The sequence below is a fragment of the Ambystoma mexicanum genome (assembly GCF_040938575.1).
Source record: "Ambystoma mexicanum isolate Mex_15411 chromosome 12 unlocalized genomic scaffold, UKY_AmexF1_1 Mex_chr12_unloc.1, whole genome shotgun sequence".
In the NCBI taxonomy this organism is placed as follows: domain Eukaryota; kingdom Metazoa; phylum Chordata; class Amphibia; order Caudata; family Ambystomatidae; genus Ambystoma; species Ambystoma mexicanum.
In genome coordinates, this window is record NW_027182322.1 from 8,635,742 (window position 1) to 8,662,305 (window position 26,564).

General features: G+C 47.2%; 2 long non-coding RNA genes and 2 other non-coding genes across 4 annotated transcripts in view; 3 read left to right on the plus strand and 1 right to left on the minus strand.

The window, feature by feature from the left end:
- Nucleotides 1–26,564, plus strand: part of LOC138529512 (uncharacterized) — a 230,096-nt gene that overhangs the window by 144,150 nt on the left and 59,382 nt on the right. The window lies entirely within an intron of this gene.
- LOC138529513 (uncharacterized) overlaps nucleotides 1–26,564 on the minus strand; it is a 376,286-nt gene that overhangs the window by 89,564 nt on the left and 260,158 nt on the right. The gene's annotated exons all lie outside the window — the stretch shown is intronic.
- On the plus strand, nucleotides 4,908–4,980 carry TRNAT-UGU (transfer RNA threonine (anticodon UGU)). Its single transcript has one exon. It is a non-coding gene; the product is annotated as a tRNA-Thr (tRNA).
- On the plus strand, nucleotides 14,341–14,413 carry TRNAI-UAU (transfer RNA isoleucine (anticodon UAU)). The gene has a single exon. It is a non-coding gene; the product is annotated as a tRNA-Ile (tRNA).

Genomic DNA, 26,564 nt, shown 5'->3' on the forward strand with positions numbered 1-26,564 from the left:
CAGGTTGAATTTATTTCTTAATGTAGAGAAGCAGCCTATGATTGTATAACATTTTTTGTGACTTTCCCAGGATAAAGTTAGGGGACAACCTTTTGTTTTTGATTCTTCATTTAAAGAGAATAGATCCTTAACTCCAAACACAGCCTGTTTCTTGCCCCGGTATTTTGGGGTGGGATTGTGTAATAGGAGAAGTTTGATCCGAGGTGCTGGCTCCATTAAAAAATTGATAAGGCTAAGATATATTTTAGAAACCAATCAAAACTGCCTTACATAAATGGGGCTTTGTGCCAGTGTACCGAGATAGTGACATCACTGATGCCAAGAATGCATGCATTGTGTAACACAGATTGTGCGCAAGATCACAGGTGTGTGAAGTTGCATTAATGAGTTGAATTGGATGGTACCTGATGCATAGTCTCATTTAAGCATAGAGGTTGTTTTTAGAATACAAATAGAGATTATAATTTTTTTTATCTGAGACAACTAAGGGCTGTGGACAGCAATGGCCGCATGATCAGTGGTAGAAGTGTACCAAAAAAAGTAGTGGGACTGTGACCCTGGCTGGGATAGAGTAGACAGGAGGGGCGAAACGTGCTACACATTTTTCAAGGGTTTGCAGCATGCTGCTTGACAGCCAATTCAATTGAAACAGATGCCAGGTTAGCTGTAACTGATATTGGGTGGTAAAGTGGAGAAATATGCTTTAACTTCACAATGAACAGTTCCGGAATGGTGTAAATGGTTGCAAAAAGTAGTGGAACTGTTCACAGTAAAAAATAAAACTAGTGGAACGCCGCTCCCAACCGTTCCCACTCACTTCGGCCACTGCGCATGATGCAATGGCTCCAGGACTCATTGCCGTGAAATGAGAGTCCATGAGACTCACCGGTTGGTAATCCAGGTGATGCAGTGGAACCTTGACCCAGGACTTGATTGTAGAGCCCATAGTCAGACCTAACCGGGGCCTCCTCTCTGTTGAGGGCAAGAAGGCTCTTTTTAGCAATATGTCCCCAGACTGTTTAAGGATACAATCAAGTAGACCGATCACTCAAAAGAGCGGGAACACACACCGCTATAGTCACCAGCTGTAAAGGAATGAACAGGCATTAATATGGAGAAAGAATAAGGATTAACACAGCTAATTCTGAATATAACACTAGTAATACCTGTACTGACTACAGCTGATTTTCCCTCTAGGTAACCCAACACTAAAGACAAGAAGAAAATGGGTTCAGTGAAGACTCAACTAATATAACAGGGCTACACTGAAGAAAGAGAGATGACTGAGCTGTTAGCCTCACCGTGTTGATTGGAGTTTAATCCCAGGGTAAGTAGGAAGTCCACAACGACTGGTGCAAAACACCAAAAAAAGGAAAATTAGTAGGGGAACTAAACCCGATGGCACGCGGATCACTCTAGAGTCGGGATGGTGCACGTCCCTGCAGAGCGTTCTTGTGCACAGAGGAGTTTAGTTTAACAGGAAGTGGAAGAAGACAGTTCAACTGGGAAGCAGCCACAACAGGATTGAAAAGACAAACAAGATTACCCAGGAAAAAAGGAAATAGATACTTGCGGTGCGCTTGTTCGCGCTGTAGAGTGGAGGAGTTCAGATTCCAAACCAAATAACAGTACGGGTTGGGTACACAGGCAGGAGACTAGAAGCAAAATCAGCGTCCAGGAGGATGGTCCGTAGGCAGACTTGAAGGTTCGGTACACGTGCGGGAGCAACCGGGAACAAGACGAAGGCAGAGAGAGAAATCCGTAAAACAGGCTGAGGGTTTGGTACACAGGTAAGAAGATCCAAGGTAAGTCGAAGGTGAAGACGGAACTTCAGGAGCAACATATCACCGGAGTAACTTCAATTGGAAGCATACTTCCGTGTTACGTGAAACGTAATATGCAGTCCAAAGCGAGGCTCCCTGATTCCCATTGGAGGAAAGAACGGAACCAAGGATGATGGGAATTGAAGTCCGTCCATGTCCCGGACCATTAAAGTAACCTCCAACGTCTATGAAACGGTGCCCAAAACCGCCGTATTCGGTGACATAGAAACCTGGCACGCCTGCTGAACGTTGTTGACCAACATATCGGGTAAGTTTAGTATCACCATGAGCCGCCGCCGGTCTCCTTGGCGTAACACTCCACCCATCTCTGTGATCCCAGAGAAGAAGGTAACCCACCACGCAGGTCCCCCCGCTGTCACCCCCCACCCGATACTGATGGGAATGAGGTCCCTGACACATGGAACCCATGAAACCAGGGTCAGGCCTGTAGCCAGGCCTGAGGCGCAGCCGCCATCACTACTGGAGGCCTTTGGTGGTGCAGGTTGGGGGAGACGAGTGAGAGCGGCTCAATGTGCTGCCCTGTGAGTCCGAGGATCGGATCACAACATTGCATGCAGCAGGGTGCTCCGACCCCTGCTGCCGTCAAGGAGATTGCAGAGGAAAGACTCATTAGGAAGGAGGGGGAGCCCTGTGTGGTGACAAGAAACGCGGAAGGAGGGGCGGGGTTAAGACCATCCTCGGTATCAGTGTTGCCAGGCCCGATTTTTATAAGCGACTTTGGTCGTCTGTTTGCCCAAAGTCACTTATGATATTTGGAGGTTGCTTGTTGCGGCTACCATGCTGCCGGCATCACCATACCGGGTTTTGGCCTGAAACATGGGGGATCCTTGGCAGACCCTACAAGACTACCCCCTGTGAGATTTCGTTATCCTAGAATCAAGGGGACCCGAGATGGGAGGGAAAGTCTGACCGCAGCTGCTGAGTCCTTATGCGTCGCCGTGCGCAGTGACCACCGTCCATGAATTGCTTACCTGACCCAAATTCATTCCTGCGAGGTGTGCGACATCGACTTTTTCTGCATTCTTCAACCGGGAGTTCTTGCAACAGTAAAAGACACCAACCAGAGATCAGCTCGAACCTGCAACCCCTGGGAATCGAGCACTGTGACTTTCCATGGAATAGCAACGTTGGACACCCTTCCTTTGTTCTGCCAAGTCTGGGGAAGGATCAGAGTATGGGTGTAACTTAGAGAGTTTCTAACCTACCCCTATACTCACAGTATAAGTCAATGGGCTTATAATAAAGCTTATTTATAACAATATTGGCTTTGCCATTGCTTGCTTGCGCAAGACATCTGACTGCTGGGGCTACTTTTGGGCATTAGTCTAACTTGAACACTAACGATAAGAACCCTTCACTGGACCCCGGAGACCATACCTGCCTTTTTTCCTGCATCCTAAATTCTGTGGAACTGTAACCTGAACTATTGGGCAAAAGGCCCCAGGCAATTTAGGAATGGACAATTTTAGTTAGGGATCATCTCTGTGGACCATTTTGTGCATAATAACTGTCTAACCTTTCCATTGCAGGAGTCTCTGATATGTATTATGCCCTATAACAAAGTGAATGTATATTGGTATTTAGTTTGATAGTGCTGTGTGAAAAGTCTACCTGCTAGTAGTCATGCTTCTAGTGTGTTCTGGACATAAATAAAGAACTGTATTTTGATACATCCCGTCTAAGTGTAATCTGTGATTCCCATTGTGTGACCTCATTGTGGACCCTTTACAAGCTCACCCCCTCTGAAGAACGTAGCCTAGACTGCTTATCACTGCTACCTAAACTGGTTTGGCTACAGCTTCCCGGAGTTATTCCTGTCACTAACAACTGACATGCAGCAATGCTACCACAAAACATTCTTCCCCTCCCTCTGCCCCTCCTTCCCTCCCACCTTGCCTTCCTTTCTACCCCTTCTTCTTCCCGCCCTCCCTCCATCCCTCACAGTGTTTGCAATATCTATTTCCCACTTTTCCATCCTCTTATGTTCCCTATGCTAATTTTCTTTCCACCAGTAGACTTAAGTCTGAGACCCTTGGCCGGGGAATAGTTTGCCACTCCATGGACCAGTCTTGCTGCTCTGAAGCTAAAACGGTGGTGATTTGGTGCAGAATCAAACCATATTCTCATAACATAACACATTCTGCACATCTCCTGCATTGCTTAATGTAGCGTTTGCTACAGAATCCAGGCACTAGCTGCAGCGGCAGCATGCACATACTAGGCACATTCTTAGCATGAGTTGACCTAGGAAAACTGTGACCCAGCACGAAAGATGTTTACAATGTTGTGCAGTATGAGAGGCAAAACAGATTCTTTTCAAATTATTCCCATTTCTTATCACATATGGCTCGTGGGATCCTATAGGGGCAGCGGGTAAAACAAATACCAAATGAAAGTGCATGTGCCCCTCAAAAAACGAATGTAAACAATTTTTTCATCGCCCTTTTGCTTTTCAAAACCTTAAACTGCATCACATCACTACATTTTTGTTATATACATACAGGCAGGTTCCCCCTCCCCCGCCCCCAAAGGCAACCCTGTGCCCCCAACACGTCATTTTAAAATGTGCCACCATGCTTTTTGATCTTGCCCTGATGAGGAAAGAACTGATTTTATCACCATCTCCTGGTGAGTTTATTTAGCCTCCTCTACATTTAATCAGCAAACTTTTAGAAGTTCAGACTTTGCAAATGTTCACTGCCTTCCTCAAATCTTTCCTCCTCGCTTATCGTTCACTTGTTTGCACACATTCTATGGCAAATGCTGTTGGATCACAAACGACTGCAAGGCTGAAAGTCTAAATACCTATATCAACATGGGCGTTCTTTTGTTTGCTCTGCACAGAGATTGAATATGCTTACTTTTGGAAATTATTTACACAGTACACTACATGGGCAGCAAATGTTGTGACTGAGCCCAGTGTGTCTCCTCCCTTGTCTTCTTTGTTCCTGAGTTTGGCTCACAAGACTGCCACTCTTTCTGACTCACTCACCCCATTCAACCAGTTCTGAGCTGATTCATTGCTGCTATTACCTGTTGTATTGACCATGCTATTAACAATCTGGCTCCATAGCTCAGGGGTTAGAGCACTGGTCTTGTAAACGAGGGGTCGCGAGTTCAAATCTCGCTGGGGCCCGTCATACTCTTTTCTTACATAATTTCAAGCGCTGTTAGGGTGAGGCCCCCAAGAGGAGGTAATGATATGAAAAGGGGGCGTCAGCACCCTATTGTCATTAAATGAGCCCGCTGCTGTGGGTGCATTTAATGACAATGGGGCGCCTGCCACGCTTTCTGCCTCTAGGCCAGCTCGGGGGAGCCCTTGAAAGACTCCCCCGAGCTGGCGTGGTGGGGGCTAATGATGCCCTCGGGGACGTGGTGCCCCGGGCGGTCGCCCGGTTCACCCCCTCTAACGCCGGCTCTGCGTGTTAGTACATTTGTGCATTTATTGGACTGCACCATTTTGATGGATTGAGTTGTCAGACTTTATTTCCAATGCTAATACTGAAATGGGCCTCATGTCCATTTTACGGTATAACATTTCTGACTGTAGGGTATGGGGGATTTAAAAGGCGCACCTCTGACATATAAATGAGTTGGTGGTGGTGTGGATGGTCCATAGGATTGCAGTGTTTTAAGTGGGATGCAAAGTATCGTGTATTTGTATTTGTATTTTTATTGTGATTTATATAGTGCCTTTGTCCAAAGCGCTTCACACAGGAAAAATCAACGGTACATAAAATCAGCAGTCCAAATCAACATTCAGATACTGTCGGTAAAAATCAATCAGGACACTGAAGCAGGTGTGTTTTTAGGGAACAACGGAATAAAGAGTAATAAGTAATGGAGTGGAGAGACAGGGGGAGCATGTTCCAATGAAGAGGAGCAAGGAGTTGAAAAGAACGAAAGTGGGATTGAGCACAAGGATAAGACCAAAAGAACGGAGAGAGCGAGAGGGAGTATAGAATGAATGAAGAGAAGCAAGATAGTCGGGGGCAAGTTCATAGAGAGATTTAAAAACTAAGTAAAGAAAGTTAAATTTAAGTGGAGAATGCAAAGACAGCCAGCCAAATGAGGCAGGAGAAGAGGAAATGGAGTCCTGATAAGAAAGAAGACAAAGTCAGCGAGTAGAAGAATGGCAGATTGATTTAAGAGGAGCAAGACGTGAACAGGGAAGAACAACGAATGTGACAAAACAATAAAATGGTCAAGAGAAGATTATTGAAGAGAGAAGAAGTTTTGTGGAAAGTGAGAAAAGGGCAGACTCTGCAGATATTATAGAGATGAAATCGACAGGAACGAGATGTGAGAGAAATATGATGAGCAAAGGAAAGATTAGAATCGAAATAGAGACCAAGGTTACGTACAGTGGGAGAGAGAGAGTAGAGGCAGAAAAAGAAATAGAAGGAAGAGGAGACTGTTGGGAGCGTGTTAGCAGGAAAGAATAAGACCTCAGTCTTTCCGGCATTAAAAGTAAGGAAATGGGAGGTCATCCAGGATTTGATAGCAGAAAGACATGTTGAGAGAGTGTGATGAATATCAGGAGTAAAAGACAAAAAGGATAGAAAGAGCTGAGTATCATCAGCATAGAAGTGGTGCGATAGTCCAAAGGAAGAAATTCTAGGAGCAAGACGTGAGGTATATAGGGAGAATAGAAAAGGACCCAGGACTGACCCTTGAGGAACACCGTGATCAAGGGGAAAAGATGGAGAAGTGTTGCCACACCAGGAGACAGCAAAGGTACGGTTGGATAAGTAAGAAGAAAACCACGTGTGGTGGTCTGGAAGGGCAACCTGGCCAACGTGAGCGGGGCGTGGCCTACAAGAGAAGCAGGTGGCTTAGGCAAGGGCTGCCTGCTCCAAGCAATACATCATGAGGCACATAATCATTTAATTTGGGTCACTCAGCACTCAGCATTCTGCAGGGTGCCTGGTCTGAATACTGTGAATAAAGCCCTCTCTGGATTTGTTTCTAAATAAATGGTTGCTTGTAGAAACTATCACTTTTGCACTATACATACAAACAAAGACAGACCCGTACAAGGTGTTAATTTATCACTCGCATGTTTTCCCTGCTGTCAGCTCTTGGTTGTAGGCCAGTGAATATACTCGGGTAATAATAAAGTTGAAGGTGGGACAAATCACCCACTGAAGTTTGCTTCAGTAAACATCTCTATCATACTCCATGAACCACAGAGCCGCCTCAGGTGGTCTGGAGAGAAGGAGGCACCCAAACAACATTTTGAAATGCCCCCTCCCCCACAAACCTCCATACATCTTCACACATGAGAAAGGTAAGGGGGACATATAGCACAAATCTAGTTTAGTGGCTGCTTTGCATACCAGGTCATAGTATAGAAAATCAGTCCTAACAACGGACATGCAGCCATGCTACTACAAAACATGCTTCCCCTCCCTCTGCCCCTCCTTTCCTCCCACCTTGCCTTCATTCCTCCTCCTTCTCCCTCCCACCCTCCCTACATCCCTCCCAGTGTTTGCAATATCTATTTCCCACTTTTCCATCCTCTTATGTTCCCTATGCTAACTTTCTTTCCACCAGTAGACTTAAGTCTGAGACCCCTGGCAGGGGAATAGTTTGCCACTCCATGGACAAGCGTAGCTGCTCTGAAACTGAAACGGTGGTGATTTGGTGCAGAATATTATCCCTGCTAACTGCGCAAGGAGTATTCATTCTATTAAAGACTAGGAGGCGAGCATTATGCTTCAACTTCTTTATTTACTACCCTTCAGCAGTTTCAACAAACTATACCAAAAATCAACAACAAAGAAATGTCCACATGACCTTCACTTTTAAAAACTACAAATCCCATAGTCTCTGTAGTCCTTCCCATTCCAGCTCAGCTATGACCACATCCTGTCCCTGAGCTCCTCCTCTCTTTTACGTGCTCTGAATGTTCTTTAACCATAACTTTTCTCGTCCCGCCAACTGAGCGAAGACTTCCTGAACTCCAAAAGATTAACATCTCAATGGCTGAACTCTCGCCTTCTTCCTTCTAGTCGACTCACTCAATTGTTCTTCTGCTCTTCCCCTAGGGAAAACATAAATATAATATCAAGGTGGAGTCTAGCTTGTCATCATATCATTACACAATTACATACAATATGATTAACAAATAGCAGTGGGTGGGAACTAATGCTCGCCTCCTAGTCTTTAATAGAATTAATACTCCCTGCGCAGTTAGCTGGGGTAATCTTTATTCTATGACAAGACTGGAGGCGAGCATTATGCTTGTTCAAAGCTGTCCCAACACTGTACTCTCTATATCCTCAGCCGGTTTAAAATAAAATTCTCTGAAGGTACGATCATTCGCCCAGTCTGCTGCTGACATAATATCCTGCAATGGGACTCCTGTCCTGTATGCTTTGGACGCCATGGCCCCTCTCACTGAATGAGCACCATACCTCTGTAAATCAATACCTGCTGCTAGCATTATTTCTCTGACCCATCTTGCTATGGTAGCTGTCTTTATCGCCTGATAAGGCTTCCTACGCACTATTAATAACTGCGTTGTACTTATTGCTCTATTCTCTGCTGTCCTGGCTTCATATTCTTTGATGCAGCTTGCTACGCACCATTAGATATTATTTGGAAAATACGGATAATGCACTGTGGAGGTGCTTGATTTAGTCCTTTGCACTACTACAAAGGTCACTCCCTCTGGCCCAAATGTGCTTCTATTAACCTCTAATGCTTTAATATCTGACACTCTCTTACAGGATAAAAGACATAACAGCATCGCTAGCTTGCCCGACAACTGCTTGAGAGATAAATATCTATTAACCGGCCAGCTTTCTAATAATTTCAGTACTATCATCACGTCCCATAAGACTGTGTACTTAGGTGCTGGTGGTGCTTTAAACTTAGCTCCTCTAATGAGCCTACAAACTGCCGAGTGTTCGCCTGCTGGCACTCCTTCAATCGTTACGTGTCCTGCAGAGATCTGATCTGTACACTCCTATAGTGCGAAATGCTTTCCCATCTTGCAGAAGCTGCGCTAGGAAGTTTAGTATCGCTACTACAGGTGCAGAAATGGGATGAATACCTCTCCCTCTACACCAACTAGTCCACTTGGCCCAAGCCGCGTCGTAGCTCCTCCTAGATGATGGAGCACAGGATTCGGCAATGAGTTCTGCCACCTGCATCGAAATGCCTGGCAGTTCCCATCGTCTCCTGATATCCTGCACACGATGAGTGGGAGTATCCCTCTCACTCTCAGAGAATGACACTGCCCAGCTGGGTCCGTGAGTAGTCGCTCTCCTTCCAGGAGGACTCTCGGCAGATCTATCAAGTGTTCCATCAGCGTCGGGAACCATACTTGAGCTTTCCACAAAGGTGCTACTAGTACAAACTCCGCACTCTCCCTCCGACACTTCGCCAGCACTCTGCTCAGCATCATGAAAGGAGGACACGCGTAATGCGGGCCGCCTGCCCAATCCTGTAGGAATGCATCTGTAACTTTTGCGTCTGGATCTAGCCTCCAGCTGAAATAGCTGGGTATCTGTGCGTTGAGGCGAGACGCAAACAGATCCATGTGTAACGGGCCCCACTTCTGATCCAATATCTGAAACACTGCTGGATCTAGCCTCCAATCGCTGGAGTCCGTGAGGTATCGGGAGTTCCAATCTGCTACTACATTCAGTGTCCCGGGCAGATACTCCGCTGTCACTGACGTCCCTGTCTGCAGGCAGTAGTGCCAGATATCCTTCGCTAGCTCGGCTAGCATCCTGGACTTCGTCCCCCTAAGTGGTTTATGTAACGTACTGCCGAAATGTTGTCCATCTTTAGCAGGACGCAAGACTTCACTTTGTCTCTCGTGAACGTCTTTATCGCGAAGGAGCCTGCCAGAAGTTCTAGACAGTATATGTGCAGACTCAGCTCCTGTCTGCTCCATTTGCCTCCTGTTTGCAACTCTCTGCACCGATTTCCCCATCCTAGACGACTGGCGTCTGACTCTATTATGAGGTCCGGCCGGTCTCCGAATATGGCAACCACCATTCCAGTTCTGTGATAGACTCCTGATCCAACGGTATTGATTGATGATATCTCAACCCTTGTTGTAGGTGTCTTATCTTCAACCTTTGTAAGGCTCTATAGTGTAAGGGACCTGGAAAAATGGCTTGTATGGAGGCTGCCAGGAGGCCCACTATTCTCGCTAGAACTCTCAGAGAAATCACTTTCTTCCTCAAGCATGCTCTGATCTCTCTCTTGATATCTCGTATCTTCCTTGCTGGTAGTTCCAGGGTGGCTTTCCTCGTATCTAGAATGAAGCCGAGGAAATCCAGCCTCTGCGCTGGTTTGGTATCTGACTTCTCCATGTTTACTAGAAATCCCAGTGACTGCAGCAGGTCTAGTACCCACTCCGTCTGATATTCCAACGCTCCTCTATCTTCTGCCAAAAGCAACAGATCGTCTAGATATATTATCAACCGTATGCCCTTCTCTCGGATAGCCGCGGCTACTGGTTTCATTATTTTCGTGAATGCCCAAGGTGCTTACGCAAGCCCCAATGGCATCGTCCTGAATTGCCAGAGCTGACTCTTCTAGTGAAAAGCTAGGAACCTCCTGAAATGCTCCTGCACTGGAACTATAAGGTAGGCATCCTTTAGATCTAACCTGGTCAGCCAGTCTCCCTGTCTCAGAGAGTCTCTGAGCTGATGGATCCCTTCCATTTTGAATTGATGGTAAATTATCCATCCGTTCAACTCCTTTAAATGTATTACTGGGCGCACTTTCTCCTTCCTGTGAACGAGAAACATGTTGCTGATGAAGCTCGGGGCACTGGGGCATCTTTCTATGGCTCTTTTCTTCACTAATAGTTCTAATTCGGTATTGAGGGCCGCTTGCTCTGCTTTCGTTAGGCGCGGGCGCTGGGGTACTCTGGTCTGCACTGGGGCCTGTATAAATTCTAGCTGCAGACCTCTGACGGTTTGCAAAATCCAGGCATCGCTGGAAAGCGCGCGCCAGTTTTCCCAGAACATACTTGTTCTCCCTCTCACTGGAGGGTAAGTTACCGCTCTTACCTGGTGTAAACCCCTGACCTCGTCTGAAGCCTCTTCCTCGACGCCCTCTGGTATTGCGACCTCTGGCTGGAAAGAACGTGTCTTGCTGCCTGTTCTCCCAGTACTGGGCTCTGTGATTAGGGGGTCTTCTACCTCCTTGTTGGCGACCGGTCGAGCGACCCCTGTAACGACCGGTCCCGGCAAAAACTCTCTGAGGGAAGATCTTACATATGGATGCTTGCGCCTTCTCCAGTGATGTGTATGTGCCTACAAAGCGGCCCATCTCCTTCCTGAAAGTCTCACCAAACAAGAGTCCTTGGGCCGCCTCCCCAGCCTCGTAGGATGCTAGGTCACTGAGCTTCGAGTCTATTTTCAATAATAGCCCTCTTCTTCTCTCGGAAGCTATAGCGCAATTTGCGTTCCCTAGAAGGCAAACCGCTCTTTGCGCCCATCCTGCTAGGGCTTCTGGGTCCACTCCTTCGCCTGTGTCCCTCGCCCTTTCTGCTAAGTCCATGATCTTAGCGAGTGGACCGACCAAGTCCAGTATCTTTTCCTGACAACTTTTCCATGATCTATCTATCCCTTTACAGGGGTCCTTACTGGTCTTTGAGACAAAGGTAAGCATTTTGGGGTCCAATTCGGGAGCCTCTGCCACTTTCCCTGGCAAGTCTGGGCGGGGGTATTCCGCTTTGAGGCGCTGTCTCACTTCCTTATCTAAAGCTTTTCTTAGCCTTGCTGTCATATATTGAGCCACTCTCGGAGAAGGATGCCAGTCGGGAGATCTCGGATTCCTAATACTCTCCGGATCGAACATATACTCCTGCTCCTCTTCGAGGTGCTTCTCCTTGTGGGTTCTTTTTCCCCTGCTGGGCTTTGCCCATTCCTCCTCGACTGGCTCCTCCGGCTCTTGCGGGGATAGGTCCCCTTCCTCTGGCTCTTCTTCCAAGCCTGGGTCTTCATCTCCTTCCTTTTCTTCCCCAGGAGAGGGGGTTGTGAGGTTCGGCACTACCTGACGATGCAAATATGCTTTCTTAAGCTTTGCGAAGGCGTCGGCGACCTCCGGGGCCTTGTCTTCCGCCCCATCCATATGGCCCTGGGGTTCTGCAGAGGCTTTCCTCTTGCGGGCTTGAATACTCCCCTTAGACCCTGATCCAGAGGGTTCAATCGGCAAGCCATGAGTTCTTTTGGTGCTTTCTTTAGGCTGGTGGAGCATTGCTTCCAACGTCTCCAGCCTTTCCTGCAGGGGTCTCACCCCTTGAGCCGCTGCATCTACTAGGGAATTCCCCAGCACCTCCTTGAAACTTGCGGCTAAATCTAGGGACTGCTCTTCCTCGCTCCATTCAAATTCCGACATGTTAAGGGGTGCTGTGTGCCTTAATACCTGTAGGAAGGTGTCTTTGCTGGCCACTTCCTAGTAGATGCTTTTCAGAGATCGATCTCTAGTCTCTTTCTCCTATTTCCTTTCTTCTTTTTTCTTCTTTTTTTTTTTTTTTCCTGGCTACACCGGACTTTGTTAGTTCTGTATGTCTGTGGTGGCTTATGATCTCTTATTACTCGTTGGGAGGCTACCGCCTCGTGTGTGTGCTTGCTGGCACCTTCTCCTCGTGAGCTGTGCTACTTGCTCACTGCCTTCTTCAGCCTTTCTCTCGTGGGGCTGTGCTTCCCTCAGCTCGGGCTGCACTTTCAATGCGCGCGAAGGAGGGGCTTAAATTCTTTAAATTGCAATGAATTTGTTCCGCTAGTACGAGCACTCGCTCCGCATGCCTCGGGCCACGCCGCAGAATGACTACAACGCGGCACGGGCATCCGACAAGCTCTGCCCCCGCGAGGGTGGGAGCCGGAGTACTCTGTGTCAGCCCTTTGCAAGGGCTGAACGCGCTCGGCATCTGACCTCGCCTCCGCAAGGGAGGGGGCCCGCGCTGGAGCGAGCCCGCTCTACCCGCAAGGGAGGGGGTATGCTGGCGGACCAAGGGAGCTCGGCGGCCCAACGGCGAACCCCTGAGGTGCCGGAAATACAGCACGGGGCCAAGGAAGCCGATAGAACTCCCGATATTAGTATTTAGCTGCAAAACACTTTGGCGGATTTCTATGACGGCCGATACGCTCTTGTCACGGACAAAAAGTCCTACATGCTGTATAACTGTTCACAAACACACTTAACGATTCTAACGCGTTGCCTGATGCTACGCTTGCGCGCTCTATGCCCAGTATCTAAGTTCACTCACTAATCTGTGAAATATTGCTGTAGAGGCACTCCAAGTCAAAAAACATATCTAAACTATGCGTCAATGCTATAGAAATGTACATTAACTGTGAGGGAAAGAAAATGTCACTTATCTGCTTGAAGAGCAGTAAAAGAAGAGGGGGAGCTCGGGGACAGGATGTGGTCATAGCTGAGCTGGAATGGGAAGGACTACAGAGACTATGGCATTTGTAGTTTTTAAAAGTGAAAGTCATGTGGACATTTCTTTGTTGTTGATTTTTGGTATAGTTTGTTGAAACTGCTGAATGGTAGTAAATAAAGAAGTTGAAGCATAATGCTCGCCTCCAGTCTTGTCATAGAATCAAACCATATTCTCATAACATAAAACATTCTGCACATCTCCTGCATTGCTTTATGTAGCGTTTGCTACAGAATCCAGGCACTAGCTGCAGCGGCAGCATGCACATACTAGGCACATTCTTAACACGAGTTGACCTAGGAAAACTGTGACCCAGCAAGGAAGATGTTTACAATGTTGTGCAGTATGAGAGGCAAAACAGATTATTTTCAAAGTATTCCCATTTCTTATCATATATGGCTCGTTGGATCCTATAGGGGCAGCGGGTAAAACAAATACCAAATGAAAGTGCATGTGCCCCTCAAAAAACGAATATAAACAGTTTTTCCAAAACCTTAAACTTCAACACATCACTACATGTTTGTTATATACATACAGGCAGGTTCCCCCCACCCCCCAAAGGCAAGCCCTGCGCCCCCAACACATCATTTTAAAACGCGCCACTATGCTTTTTGATCTTGCCCTGATGAGGAAAGAACTGATTTTATCACCATCTCCTGGTGAGTTTATTTAGCCTCCTCTACATTTAATCAGCAACCTTTTAGAAGTTCCGACTTTGCAAATGTTCACTGCCTTCCTCAATTCTTTCCTCCTCGCTTATCCTTCCCTTTTTTGCACACATTCTATGGCAAATGCTGTTGGATCACAAAAGACGGCAAGACTGAGAGTTTAAATACCTATATCAACATGGCTGTTCTTTTGTTTGCTCTGCACAGAGATTTTGTTAATGATTTACACAGTACACTACATGGGCAGCAAGTGCTGTGACTGAGCCCAGTGTGTCTCCACCCTTCTCTTCTTCGTTCCTGAGTTTGGCTCACAGGACTGCCACTCCTTCTGACTCACACTCCCCATTCAACCAGTTCTGAGCTGACTCATTGCTGCTATTACCTGTTATATTGACGTCGCTCGTCACCTGGCTCCATAGCTCAGGGGTTAGAGCACTGGTCTTATAAACCAGGGGTCGCAAGTTAAAATCTCGCTGGGGCCTGTCATACTCTTTTCTTACCTGACCTCAAGCGCTCTTAGGGCCAGGCCTCCAAGTGACTTCTCGTGGCTCTCCACTGCCTGGAAAAAAGCTCCCATGCATTCTGATATCCCTGTAATGGATCACCACTCCTGGGAGCATGGTATGTCCCAGGAGCTCGTGGCAGGAGCCACGTGACTATTCTTAATAAAAAGTAATGAGCGGCTTCCCACTCTTCAGTCTACAGAGCAACAGAAACCATGGTGTGCCGTGTCATTATTCAGCAGCACCATGCTGGTGCTGCATAATTGGCTGAGAGCCTGCCCTGCCACGCCCTCCAAAGTGACAGGGCCCGTGCCGGGCAACGCTGTCCCCCGTGGCTGCATGCCCTGGATGTAGAGCCCCTGTCGGGCAACTCTACCACTGGAGGCTGGTGCCCCTGCTGAGCAACGCTGGCGCCAACTGCTGCTGCCAGCCTGGGTGCCCCTAGTCTGGAGTTGTTGGCTGGGTGCCCCCAGCCTTGATGTTGTGTCGGGTGCTCCCGACACATACAGGGTGATCCCTTTCTGTCAACACGCTGCGTGACCGCAGCCCATGGTCTGCTGCGTGCCCCCAGCATGTCGGCTGAGTGCCCCCAGCCTTGGTACGCTTGGTCTGGGTGCCCCCGGACCATGACATAACAATCCCGAATGCCAGAAATGGGTGCGGAACTGGTGAGGCTAAGTGCAATATGTGCACCGAGCAATCACCAATTCTGCACCTCAAGTATTTTATAAGAGCTCCTCTTTAGTTCAATGTTCATTTTCGACTTCCGCGAGTTCCGTTGTTTAGCCATTTTAATATTCCGTGAGAACCGTGGATACAATTCACAGCAATATGTCCTTGATGGTGTTCAACAGCTAGTGTTATTTGGGAACTTTATCTTGACCAGTTTCCAAGTCATACAGCAGGGCCGCCATAAAGAGGAAATATGATCACAGCCAGCCCAGCAGGGGCCAGCAGGCTGAGGTGGTGCACAAGGGGCGGGTTGCTGGGCCCCCACTGAACGGCATTTTGACTTCAAGGTGTACATTTCTTTTCTGCCTGGCATCTGATGCCTATGTTTTTTAAAGCGTTCCGTGGATCTGCTGTTTAGGACGTGTTAGCAGGCCGACTTTAAGGGCAGCAGCGCCCTGGGCGAATTGGCGCCCCACCTTGTCCCCTGCGCGCCGCTGATTAACAGGGGGTGGGGCTGAAGGGGGGTGGGCCAGGATTGGCCACTTTTTTCTTTTTTGAACCTCCTCGCTCCGGCGAGGAGGTAATGATATGAATAGGGCGCGTCAGCACCTTATTGCCATTAAATGAGCCTGCCGCCGCGGGTGCATTTAATGGCAATGGGGTACCTGCCTCGCCTTCTGCCTCTAGGCCAGCTCGGGGGAGCCCTTGAAAGACTCCCTCGAGCTGGCATGGTGGTGGCTAATGGCGTCCTTGGGGGCACGGCGGTCCGGTTCACCCCCCTCTAAGGCCATCTCTGCGTGTTAATACATTTGTGCATTTATTGAACTGCACCATTCTGATGGATTGAGTTGTCTGACTTTATTTCCAATGCTAATACTGAATTGGGCCGCATGTCCATTTTACGGTGTAACATTTCTGGCTGTGGGGTATGGGGGAGTTAAAAGGCGCACCTCTGACATATAAATGAGTTGGTGGTGGTATTGATGGTCCATAGGATCGCAGTGTTTTAAGTGGGATGCAAAATCAAGTAGCGTGTATTTGTATTTTTATTGTGATTTATATAGCGCCTTTGTCCAAAGCGCTTCACACAGGAAAAATCAATAGTACATAAAATCAGCAGTGCAAATCAACATTCAGATACTGTCGGTAAACATCAATCAGGACACTGAAGCAGGTGTGTTTTTAGGGAACAACGGAACAAAGTGTAAGAAGTAATGGAGCGGAGAGACAGGGCGAGCATGTTCCAATGAAGAGGAGCAAGGAGTTGAAAAGAACGAAAGCGGGATTGAGCACAAGGATGAGACCAGAAGAACGGAGAGAGTGAGAGGGAGTATAGAATGAATGAAGAGAAGCAAGATAGTCAGGGGCAAGTCCATAGAGAGATTTAAAAACTAAGCAAAGGAAGTTAAATTTAAGTTCAGAATGCAAAGACAGCCAGCCAAATGAGGCAGGAGAAGAGGAAATGGAGTCCCGATAAGAAAGAAGACGTCAGTGAATAGAAGAATGGTAGATTGATTTAAGAGGAGCAATACTTGAACAGTGACAGAAGAATAAAATAGTCGAGAGAAGATTAGTGAAGAGATAAGACGTTTTGTGGCGTGGAAAGTGAGAAAAGGGCAGACTCTGCTGATATTATAGAGATGAAATCGACAGGAACGAGATATGAGAGAAATATGGTGAGCAAAGGAAAGATTGGAATCGAAATAGAGACCAAGGTTACGTACAGTGGGAGAGATAGAGTAGAGGTAGAAAAAGAAATAGAAGGAGGAGGAGACTGTGGCGGGAGAGTGTTAGCAGGAAAGAATAAGACCCCAGTCTTTCTGGCATTAAAAGTAAGAAAATGGGAGGTCATCCAGGATTTGATGGCAGAAAGACATGCTGAGAGAGTGTGATGAATATCAGAAGTAAAAGACGAAAAGGATAGAAAGAGATGAGTATCATCAGCATAGAAGTGGTGCGATAGTCCAAAGGAAGAAATTGTAGGAGCAAGACGTGAGGTATATAGGGAGAATAGAAAAGTACCCAGGACTGACCCTTGAGGAACACCGTGATCAAGGGGAAAAGATGGAGAAGTGTTGCCACCCCTTGAGACAGTAAAAGCACAGTTGGATAAGTAAGAAGAAAACCACGTGTGGCGGTATGGAAAGGTAGCCTGGCCAACGTGAGCTGGGCGTGGCCTACAGAGAAGCAGGTGGCTTAGGCAAGGGCTGCCTGCTCCAAGCAATACATCATGAGGCCCATAAACATGTATTTTGGGTCACTCAGCACTCAGCATTCTGCAGGGTGCCTGGTCTGAATACTGTGAATAAAGCTCTCTCTGGTTTCGTTTCTATATAAATTGTTGCTTGTAGAAACAATTACTTTTGCACTCTGCATACAAACAACTTTATTGGTAAGTAGTCATTTCGGGGTTCAGCACCTCTGCCCGTTACCTCATTTTGTTCTGCTCTGCAGAGGTCGATAAACCTGCCCTTTGTTAATCAGCAGCTATTGACTCCTTTCCTGCTTTGCTTTATCTAAGAGTTTTACACAGTATGAAGTTGCACGTGGGGGCTGATAGTATGCACATAATCCCTAGAGAGTCACATGTTTTCTCAAACTAAAGGCTGTGCCACCTTAAATGTTCTTTTGCTGGCCAAAGACAGACCAGTACAAGGTGTTAACTTATCACTCGCATGTTTTCCCTGCTGTCAGCTCTTTGGTGTAGGCCAGTGAATATACTTTGGTAACAATAAAGTTGAAGGTGGGGCAAATCAGCCACTGAAGTTTGCTTCAGTAAACATCTCTATCATACCCCATGAACCACAGAGCAGCCTCAGGTGGTCTGGGGAGAAGGGAGCACCCAAACAACATTTTGAAATGCCCCTCCTCCCCCACAAACCTCCATACATCTTGAAATTTGAGAAAGGGAAGGGGGACACATAGCACAAATTTAGTTTAGTGGCTGCTTTGCATAAAATCAAAGAGCATTATGGGAAGATGAAATGACCATAAGATGTTATGTTTTAGAACTATGTATGTGACAGTGATTCAAGCCTACGGCCCTTTTGAGTACAAAATCCACACTGGCCTTTGTCGGGGAAAACTGAATAGTCACAGTACTTTAAATCTGAATCAAAACACAAGGCGCCGGAATGGTACCTAATTCATTTGAGTACAATGTTTTGCTAAACCCCCTACACATGATATGGAACCTGTGTAAGTGCAGACTGACTCTTTGTGAGATAACATACAATTCCATACAACTGGTGTGCAATCTACAACGAACTTATTTAAGACTAATGCAGCCCATGTATGATACACGCAAGGAAAACTACAACAATGGCCTAGTGTTTTGTTTTGCACATCACCTGGGAGATGTTGCTGTGTGGTTTCAATTAAAGCACAGCATTGTACATAAAAATGAAGAAAATCTGATGTCAAGCTATCAGAACCTTTACCTGAAGCAGACTTTAGCTGAAGTAGACTTGATTCCCTGAGATGGACTGTAAGTAGAGACTCCAGGGCCTTGCTGACTGGGGAAAGTACCTGGAAGCTGGGAGGGGCCCTGCTAATCCTGCGCCTTAAAAGAAAAGCACAGATGTGAGTATAAAAGACCAAATGAAACCGGAACTATGTCCTCAAGAATCATTCATCAGTAAGTCCCCAGAGAGGGTGGCGGGAACTGGAAGTCACTGGGGGACGGATTTCAAATAGCATTTTCTGTGTAAAACATGCAGCGTCTTTTAACCATAGCCAATTGATTACAAATAGAAAACTGTAGCATTTTAGTCTGAAATATACTTTGCTGTTTTACCTTATTTATGCTAAAAGGGAACTCACTTTAAATAGGTGAACAGCATTTTCTGCACAGGGTGCGCAGTGTCGTTTGACAGTAGCTAAATGTTTTCACATGCGTTTTCAGAAACTGGAATTGGGAACTAGTGTACAACAGCTCATAATTTCACAGTGGGATACGCTATTTTCGACCTTTGAAGCTGTACTTATTTAAAAAGAGATGTTCCTGGGGTGAAAGGGAGCTTAGTGAGGCCACTTCCATTCCATAAAATATGATGCAATTTTAAATGAATAGTCAAACCTGGCTCATGACATTGTGCAGAAGGGGCAGGACCCTGCATTAGATAGACCCGATCTGGGACCAACGTTTCATTTCTGATCATGGGTCAAAGACTAGTTTACATAGAGGCATATGGTATGAGTCATCAGCAGCACATACATGCATGGGAATGTCATACTCATTGGGGAATGTACATTAAGTCTCATATCCATGTGACTTTAATTTTTTCGGTGAAACATTTCTGTGATAGAAACATCTGTTGTTATTATTAGAGCAAAGATAGTGAATTGAACTGTTAATGATTTGAGGAAAATTTGGACACACACTGGCTGAAAAGTAGCAATGCTAATATTAAAATATGTATTGTTGCTTAGAAATAGCTTCGTAGATATAATGTTATATTTGATGTTGTATGATTCATGCGTTCGACATGTTAGTGACATCTTGAAAAGCAGGTTGAATTTTTTTCTTAATGAAGAGAAGCAGCCTGTGATTGTATAACATTTTTTGGTACTTTCCCAGGATAAAGTAAGGGGACAACCTTTTGGTTTTGATTCTTCATTTAAAGAGAATAGATCCTTAACTCCAAACACAGCCTGTTTCTTGCCCCGGTATTTTTGGGTGGGATTGTGTAATACGGGAAGTTTGATCGGAGGTGCTGGCTCCTTTAAAAAATGTATAAGGCTAAGAGATATTCTACAAACCAATCAAAATTGCCTTACATAAATGGGGTTTCATGCCAGTGTACATAGATAGTGACAGCACTGATGCCAACAATGCATGCATTGTGTAACACAGATTGTGCGCAAAATCACAGGTGTGTGAAGTTGCATTAATGAGTTGAATTGGATGGTACCTGATGCATAGTCTCATTTAAACAGACAAGTTGTTTTTAGAATACAAATAGAGATAATTACATTTATCTGAGACAACTAAGGGATATGGACAGCAATGGCCGCATGATGCAATGACTCCAGGAAACCTTGCCGTGAAATGAGACTCCACCCGACTCGGGGATCCCAGAGAAGAAGGAAACCGCCCAAGGAGGACCCCCGCTGTCACCATCCGATGCTGACGGGAATGAGATCCCTGACAACTGGGACCCATGAAACAGGGGTCAGGCCTGAGTCTGGGTCTGAGGCATGGCCGCCATCACTACTGGAGGCCTTCGGTGGTGCAGGTTGGAGAGGGAGACGAGTGAGAGAGGCTCAATGTGCTGCCTCGCGAGTCCACTGAGGGAAACGGATGACCATGATGGATGCGGCAGGGTGCTCCAATCCTCCAACCCACCCCCCCCCGCACCCCACCCCCACAGCAAGGAGATTGCAGAGGAAAGACTCATAAGGAAGGAGGTGGAGTTCTGTGTGGTGACAGGAAAAGCAGGAGGGTCGGGGTTAAGACCATCCTCGGATTCAGTGTTGCCCGGTCCGCTTATTATAAGCGACTTTGGCGTCTATTTGCCCAAATTCGCTTATAATATTTGGAGGTCGCTTGTTGTGGTTTTAGTCTGCTTATTACCCCTATTTAGCGCTTATTGTTGGGCTTGTGCAGTGCAGTTAATATGGATAATAAGCAGACAAAATCTGCAACAAGTAGAATTACTTCACTGCTGCGACCCTGATACATTAACACAAATTACTTTAAAAAAAGAGTGTAAATAAAGAGGTGAACTCAGATGCACTGCGATCAGTGTGCTGCTTCCCCCTGCTGCCTGCGGTGAGGGCGAGGCCTCATTCCTGATTAGTGTGCTGCTTCCTCCTGCTGCCTCCACTGAGGGCGAGGCGTTCTAAATTAGACGATACATGAACTGGAGTTAACTGTTAACTTTCCTCCAGCCGTCACTATCAGCTGTCTTCTCATCTCTTCAATCACCACTGCAGCGCCCAGTGCGACCCCTGCTGCTAAGTTTCATTAGCAGCAGGTGTCATTGAAGAGAAGAGAAGACAGCTGATAGTGACGGCTGGGGGAAGTTAACTCCAGTTCATTTATGTTCTAATTTAGAACATGAATGAGGCCTCGCCCTCACGGGACCTACACAGCAGAAGGAAGCAGCACACTCTTTTTTTTAAAGCCATGCAGGCTCATTACGAGTATACCGGTCCGGTAACAACGGTGGCAGTAAGCTACCGGCACCGTTGTTACCGGACTGGCATACTGTGAGTTCTGCGTGCGGGTGCCTTTCCGCCCGGCAGGTCTCACCTGGCACCCGCTCGCACACTTTGATTGATTTGATATGATATGGCATTTGTAACGCGCCTATACACAAGTGTTTCAAGGCGTGACGAGGCAGGGAGGGGGGGACAAAGGGAAGACAGACAACGATCCTACTAGGCCAGGTGTCATTCAGATCGTGCAAGTACATGGGCAGAGGGGAAGGGAAAGTGCAAGGGGAAAGGGAGAGGGGAAAGTGCAGTACAGGGGTAGTAGAATAACAAGATAAATAATAAGGGCCAGCTGGTGGCAAGTGCAAGATAAGTGCAGACAAGTGCTGGGAAAGGGGGCTGTAGGGATACAGAGACAGTCCCGCAGTACAGGGGTTGCCAGGGAGGCAGTTCAAGGGGAGAGTGGCTGGGCCAAGGACCGAGATCAGTTAGAGTTGCCCAGTTGCAGATTCAGTGCAGTTTCAGCCAGGAATTTAGCAGGGGAGAGGGGGAGAGAAAGCAGAAGCAAAGAGGAAGGTTTTGAGGTGCTTCCGGAACCAGAGATGGTTCCCCTCAAGTTTCAGGGAGGCAGGAAGCCTGTTCCAGAGCGAGGCCCCTGCAGCGGAGAGAGATCTACTCCCAACTTGTTGCTTGGAGAAGCAACTGACCCTGAGGGAGTTGGAGGCGGATGAGCGAAGAGCTCGAGAAGGAAGATATTTAGGAAGAGAGAGTTGAAGGTATTTTGGCCCCATGCCCCAGAAAGCCTTGTGGACAATGCAGAGGGTTTTGAACTTAATCCTCGTAGCCACTGGGAGCCAGTGCAGAGATTTCAGTCCTGGAGAGATACGGTCCCTGGGCTTGAGGCCAAGGACAAGTCTCGCAGTCCTGTTCTGGATAAGTTGCAGAGGGCGGAGAGTAGAGGCAGGCTGATTTAGATGTTACAGTAGTCCAGTTTAGAGAGAAACAGTGCTCTGGAGACAGTGAGATTCTGGGGGAAGGAGAGGAAAGGAATAACACCTCTGAGGAGGTGCAGCTGGTAGTGTGACTTCTTAGAGACGTCAGATATGTGAGTGAGAAGGAGAGTGTGGAGTCGAAGATGACCCCAAGGTTTTTTGCCTTGCAGGTAGGAGCAGGAAGAGGGCCAAGAGAGGCCGGCCAGAGAGCTGTAGGGAAGGAGGGAGTGGGTGTGCCGATGAGTAGAATCTCAGTCTTACTGGCATTAAGGCAGAGGTCATTGGCGACACACCATTCCTGGATAGCAGAAAGACAGAGATGAGGGAAGGAGAAGAGGAGGCCGAGGGTAGCCTGAAAATGAGCTGGGTATCATCTGCATAGCACTGAAAGTTGGGGCAGAGAGCGCGATGCGTTGGGTGAGAAGTGCCAGATACTGGTTGAACAGCCAGGGAGAGAGGTTAGATCCCTGGGGGACACCACAGGTAGAGAAAAGATATCAGAGAGGAAGGACCCCAGTTGGACCTGAGAGGGTCGATTGGAGAGGAAAGAGTTCAGCCACGCCAGTGCCTGACCAGTGATACCCAGGTTATCATGGAGACGGTTGAGCAGGATGGAATGGTTGACAGTATCAAAGGCAGAAGAGAGATCGAGCAAAATGAGAACACACAGAGTGTTAGAGTCAAGGTTGGAGAGCAGGTCTTCACGGATGTTCAGGAGAGCAGTTTCCGTGCTTCTGACAGCTCTGAAGCCAGACTGATGGTCATGAAGACAAGATTCAGCATAGAGATTAAGCTGGGAGATGGCCAGTTTCTCCAGGAGCTTGCCCAGTATTGGAGTGATGGAGATTGGGCGATAGTTAGCCGGGCAGGAGGTGTCGGAAGAGGGTTTCTTAAGAAGAGGGTGCACAAGGGAGTGCTTAAGGGGGGGTGGGAAGACTCCAGAAGCGAAGGAGTGATTGCAGAAGTCAGCCAGGGCAGGAGCCAGGGAGTCAATGTGGTCCTTGATAGTTTTGGAGGAACAGGGGTGAACCTGTTTTGACGAGACTTTCATAGATCGGACTTGTCTGGAAACCTTGTCAGCAGAGGAAAGTGGAAAGGCAGAGAAGGAGGGAGGAGGGGTGGCTGCAAAAGGGCCAGAGGAAGAGCAGGGAATAGAGGGAGGGAGGTGATAGGAGAGTGAGGACAGGATGTCCTGAGTTTTTTTTAAATGAAGTGAAGTTGCACACAGTGCTGGTGCATCCGTCCTCACCATTCCCATTGAGTCCTATGGAATTCGAATGGGAATGGGGAGTAATTTTTCCCAGCGCCTGGCTCTGGGGAATTACCGGGACCGCCAGGGCTGTAATGCCCTCGTAATTCCCCATTGCCAGGCACCGGGAAAAAAAACTACTCCGGTGGCAGCCGTGCCGTTTTTTCGCGGCACGGCTACAGCCAGGGTCTAAATGAGGCCCATGGTCCATTTAAGAACCTTTGTTTTGGGCAAGGGCTTGAAAAGGCACATTCTACACTGAAAGAACATACAGAAAAACTAGTTGCCATAAAATATGTTGAAAAAAAGAGTTGTGCACTATTTCAATAGTATTCATATGTCTGCTTTTGGTGGGCTAAATGCATTTGTTTATTTGGGCGAGAATGTCACTTTTCACTCGCATGATGTAAAGCATGCGTTAGTTTAATGATGCAAAAGGTTACAATTTCACGTTATCTTTGGTTAGAATTAAGTCTTGAAAGACAGCCTACAAGCCATTTTTTTTACAACTTTATTTAAAATCAGTTGCAACAGAGTAATCGTACAGTGCATGGCAGCAGTAATCCTTAACAATAGATAACAAACCCATCGCCCTCCCTCCGCTATTCTACAGGTTCATGGGGCCCCATCGCCGGATTAGCAAGGTTCATTAGGGGACCAGGAAGGGGTGTGGGGGGGGGAGAGAGTGCTGTTTTGAACACATTACTAGGGGTGTAGGAAAAGTTTCACCAGGCATGGTTGGAAGATTAGCGCTGGGAAGGCTTCGTCATACTCCAGGATTGGGGCCCAACTTTCAGTGAAACAGTGAAGTGTTCCTTTTCCTTCTTTGGCCGCCACAATATCCCAGACCTTGATCCACCATAGTGGCAACTGGGGGGCCCTCCTGTGCTTTCCACCTACGGGCAAGAGTGATCTTCGCAGCCAGGAGGAGTTGAGTGAGTAGCTTGGCGGATGGACCAGTCTTAGGGTAGCACTGTGGCTGTTGGGTCCCCAATAGAATTATCTCCAGTTCCATTGGCTGCCTAATGTGAGTGAGGGCCTCAATCGTTTTGAGCACTTCCTCCCAGAAGAAGTGCGCCACTGGGCACTCCCACCACATTTGGAAATATTTCCCACGGGCTCCACATTGTTTCCAACATTTGGGATCAAGGGAATTCTTGAAATGATGTAAACGTGCTGGGGATAATACCACCGATATAATAGTTTAAGAGTGCATTCTTTATTGGTGACACAACTAGTGGCTGTATTGTTCCTGGACCAGATATCGACCCCCTGGAGTCTAAGTTCGAAAGAGTTGTGCTCCCTTGTGGCCCCTCGTTTGGTGGGTGGCTGGGTGATTCAATGTCAGATTTTGGTGTAAGAAAATCTGTCCCATTCCTACACAGTCTTTACATTTTTCAAAAGTGAATGGACTGCCATTCTCGAAAAGTTGAGAGATCGTCTGCAACCCTCCCCGACACCAATTCTTGAAGTTAGCCATTTCCAGGCCTGGGGCAAAGTCAGGGTTCTGAAAAACTGGCAGTGTGGGCTCAGCCCCTTCGGAGTTTCTTTTCTTTGTAGCGCCCAATCCCAGGTTCTCAGGGTGGTTTTGGTTGAGGAGGTAATGGTTGCCAAATATTTGCATGCCATCGCCGAGATGTGTAGCAGGGAGCAAAGTGGGAGAGGGCATCTGGCTTGTTCTATGAGTATCCATTTCAAGGGTTTCATGGAATCGGACCATGCCAGAATGTTTGTCAATTGTGCCGCTACATAATGGTTGCCTAGGTTAGGAGCACCCATCCCAACCCATTTAGCAGCGCCTATCAGTACTTTCTGTGGGACCTGTGCCTTTCTCCCCTTCCATATAAACTGGGAAACCTGTTTTTGCAGCTGAAGGAGTGGTTTTGGAGGGATTTCCATTGGCAGGGCCAAGCATAGGTATAGAAATATGGGCAATAGGTTCATTTTGCACGCCGTAAATCTTTCCATAAGCAAGATCTCCTGTGCTGCCCACCTCTTGAGGTCAGCCTCCTGGTCACTGAACAGGGGGGGAGGTTGGCCATGTATGAGCCATTAGGGTTTGCTGCAATATGTACCTCCAGATATTTTATCGTATTTGTGCTCCACTCCAGTGGGCAAGCAGGTCAGAGGAGGTTTATTGTGTTGTTAGTCATCCCAACCCCCAAGACTTCCGATTTCGCATAGTTAATGGCAAAGCCTGCAACCTTTTCAAAGGAGTCAAGTTCTGCCAATGCCTGTGGTAGAAAGATCGGTTGTTCATAAGTGAGAGCATTAGATCATCCGCATATAGAGATACCTTTCATTGATCAGCTTTTATTGCCACCCCTTCAATGGAGACGTTGTTACGGATTCTTTGGGCAAACGGCTCCATAATTAGAGCGAAAAGTAACAGGGAGAGCAGACATCCTTGTCTTGTCCCGCATGAGAGTGGGATGGGGCCGAAAGTTTTTGGTTTACCTTCAGAACTGTCCACGGGGACCTGTAGTTAGCCAATAGCATTTGGCAGAAAAGGGGGCCAAATTGCAATGCTTCAAGGGTCAATCGCATAAATGTCCAATCAACCCTGTCGAATGCTTTGGTTGCATCTACGGTAAGTAAAGCCAGTTCACTGTGTTTCGTCGTTGCCACTTCTATTAGGTTAAGAGGCAGCCGAATTTTGTCCCCCGTGCTTCTTCCTAAAATAAACCTGTTTGATCGGCATTAACTATTTTGGTGAGGACCTTTGCTAGTCTATTAGCCCCAACAGTTTGGAGTAAATGTTCACATCTATATTCAGAAGCGAGGTGAACCTAAATGGGGCGCATTCTCTTGGGTCTTTTCCTGGCTTTAACAAAAGGATGGTGGTGGATTCTTGCATGGAGGGGGTTGTGATGCCTGTCTCCCGTAATTAATTCATGAGTTCTGTCAGGGGACCTGTGACGGAAGTCCTGAAGAGTTTGTAGAATTTGGGAGAGAAACGATTGGGTCCCGGGGCCGTAGCTATCAAGGATTTTATTACTGACTTGACTTCCTCTGTAGTAATTGGTAGTTCTAGGGCTTCCCTATCTGCCTCTGCCAG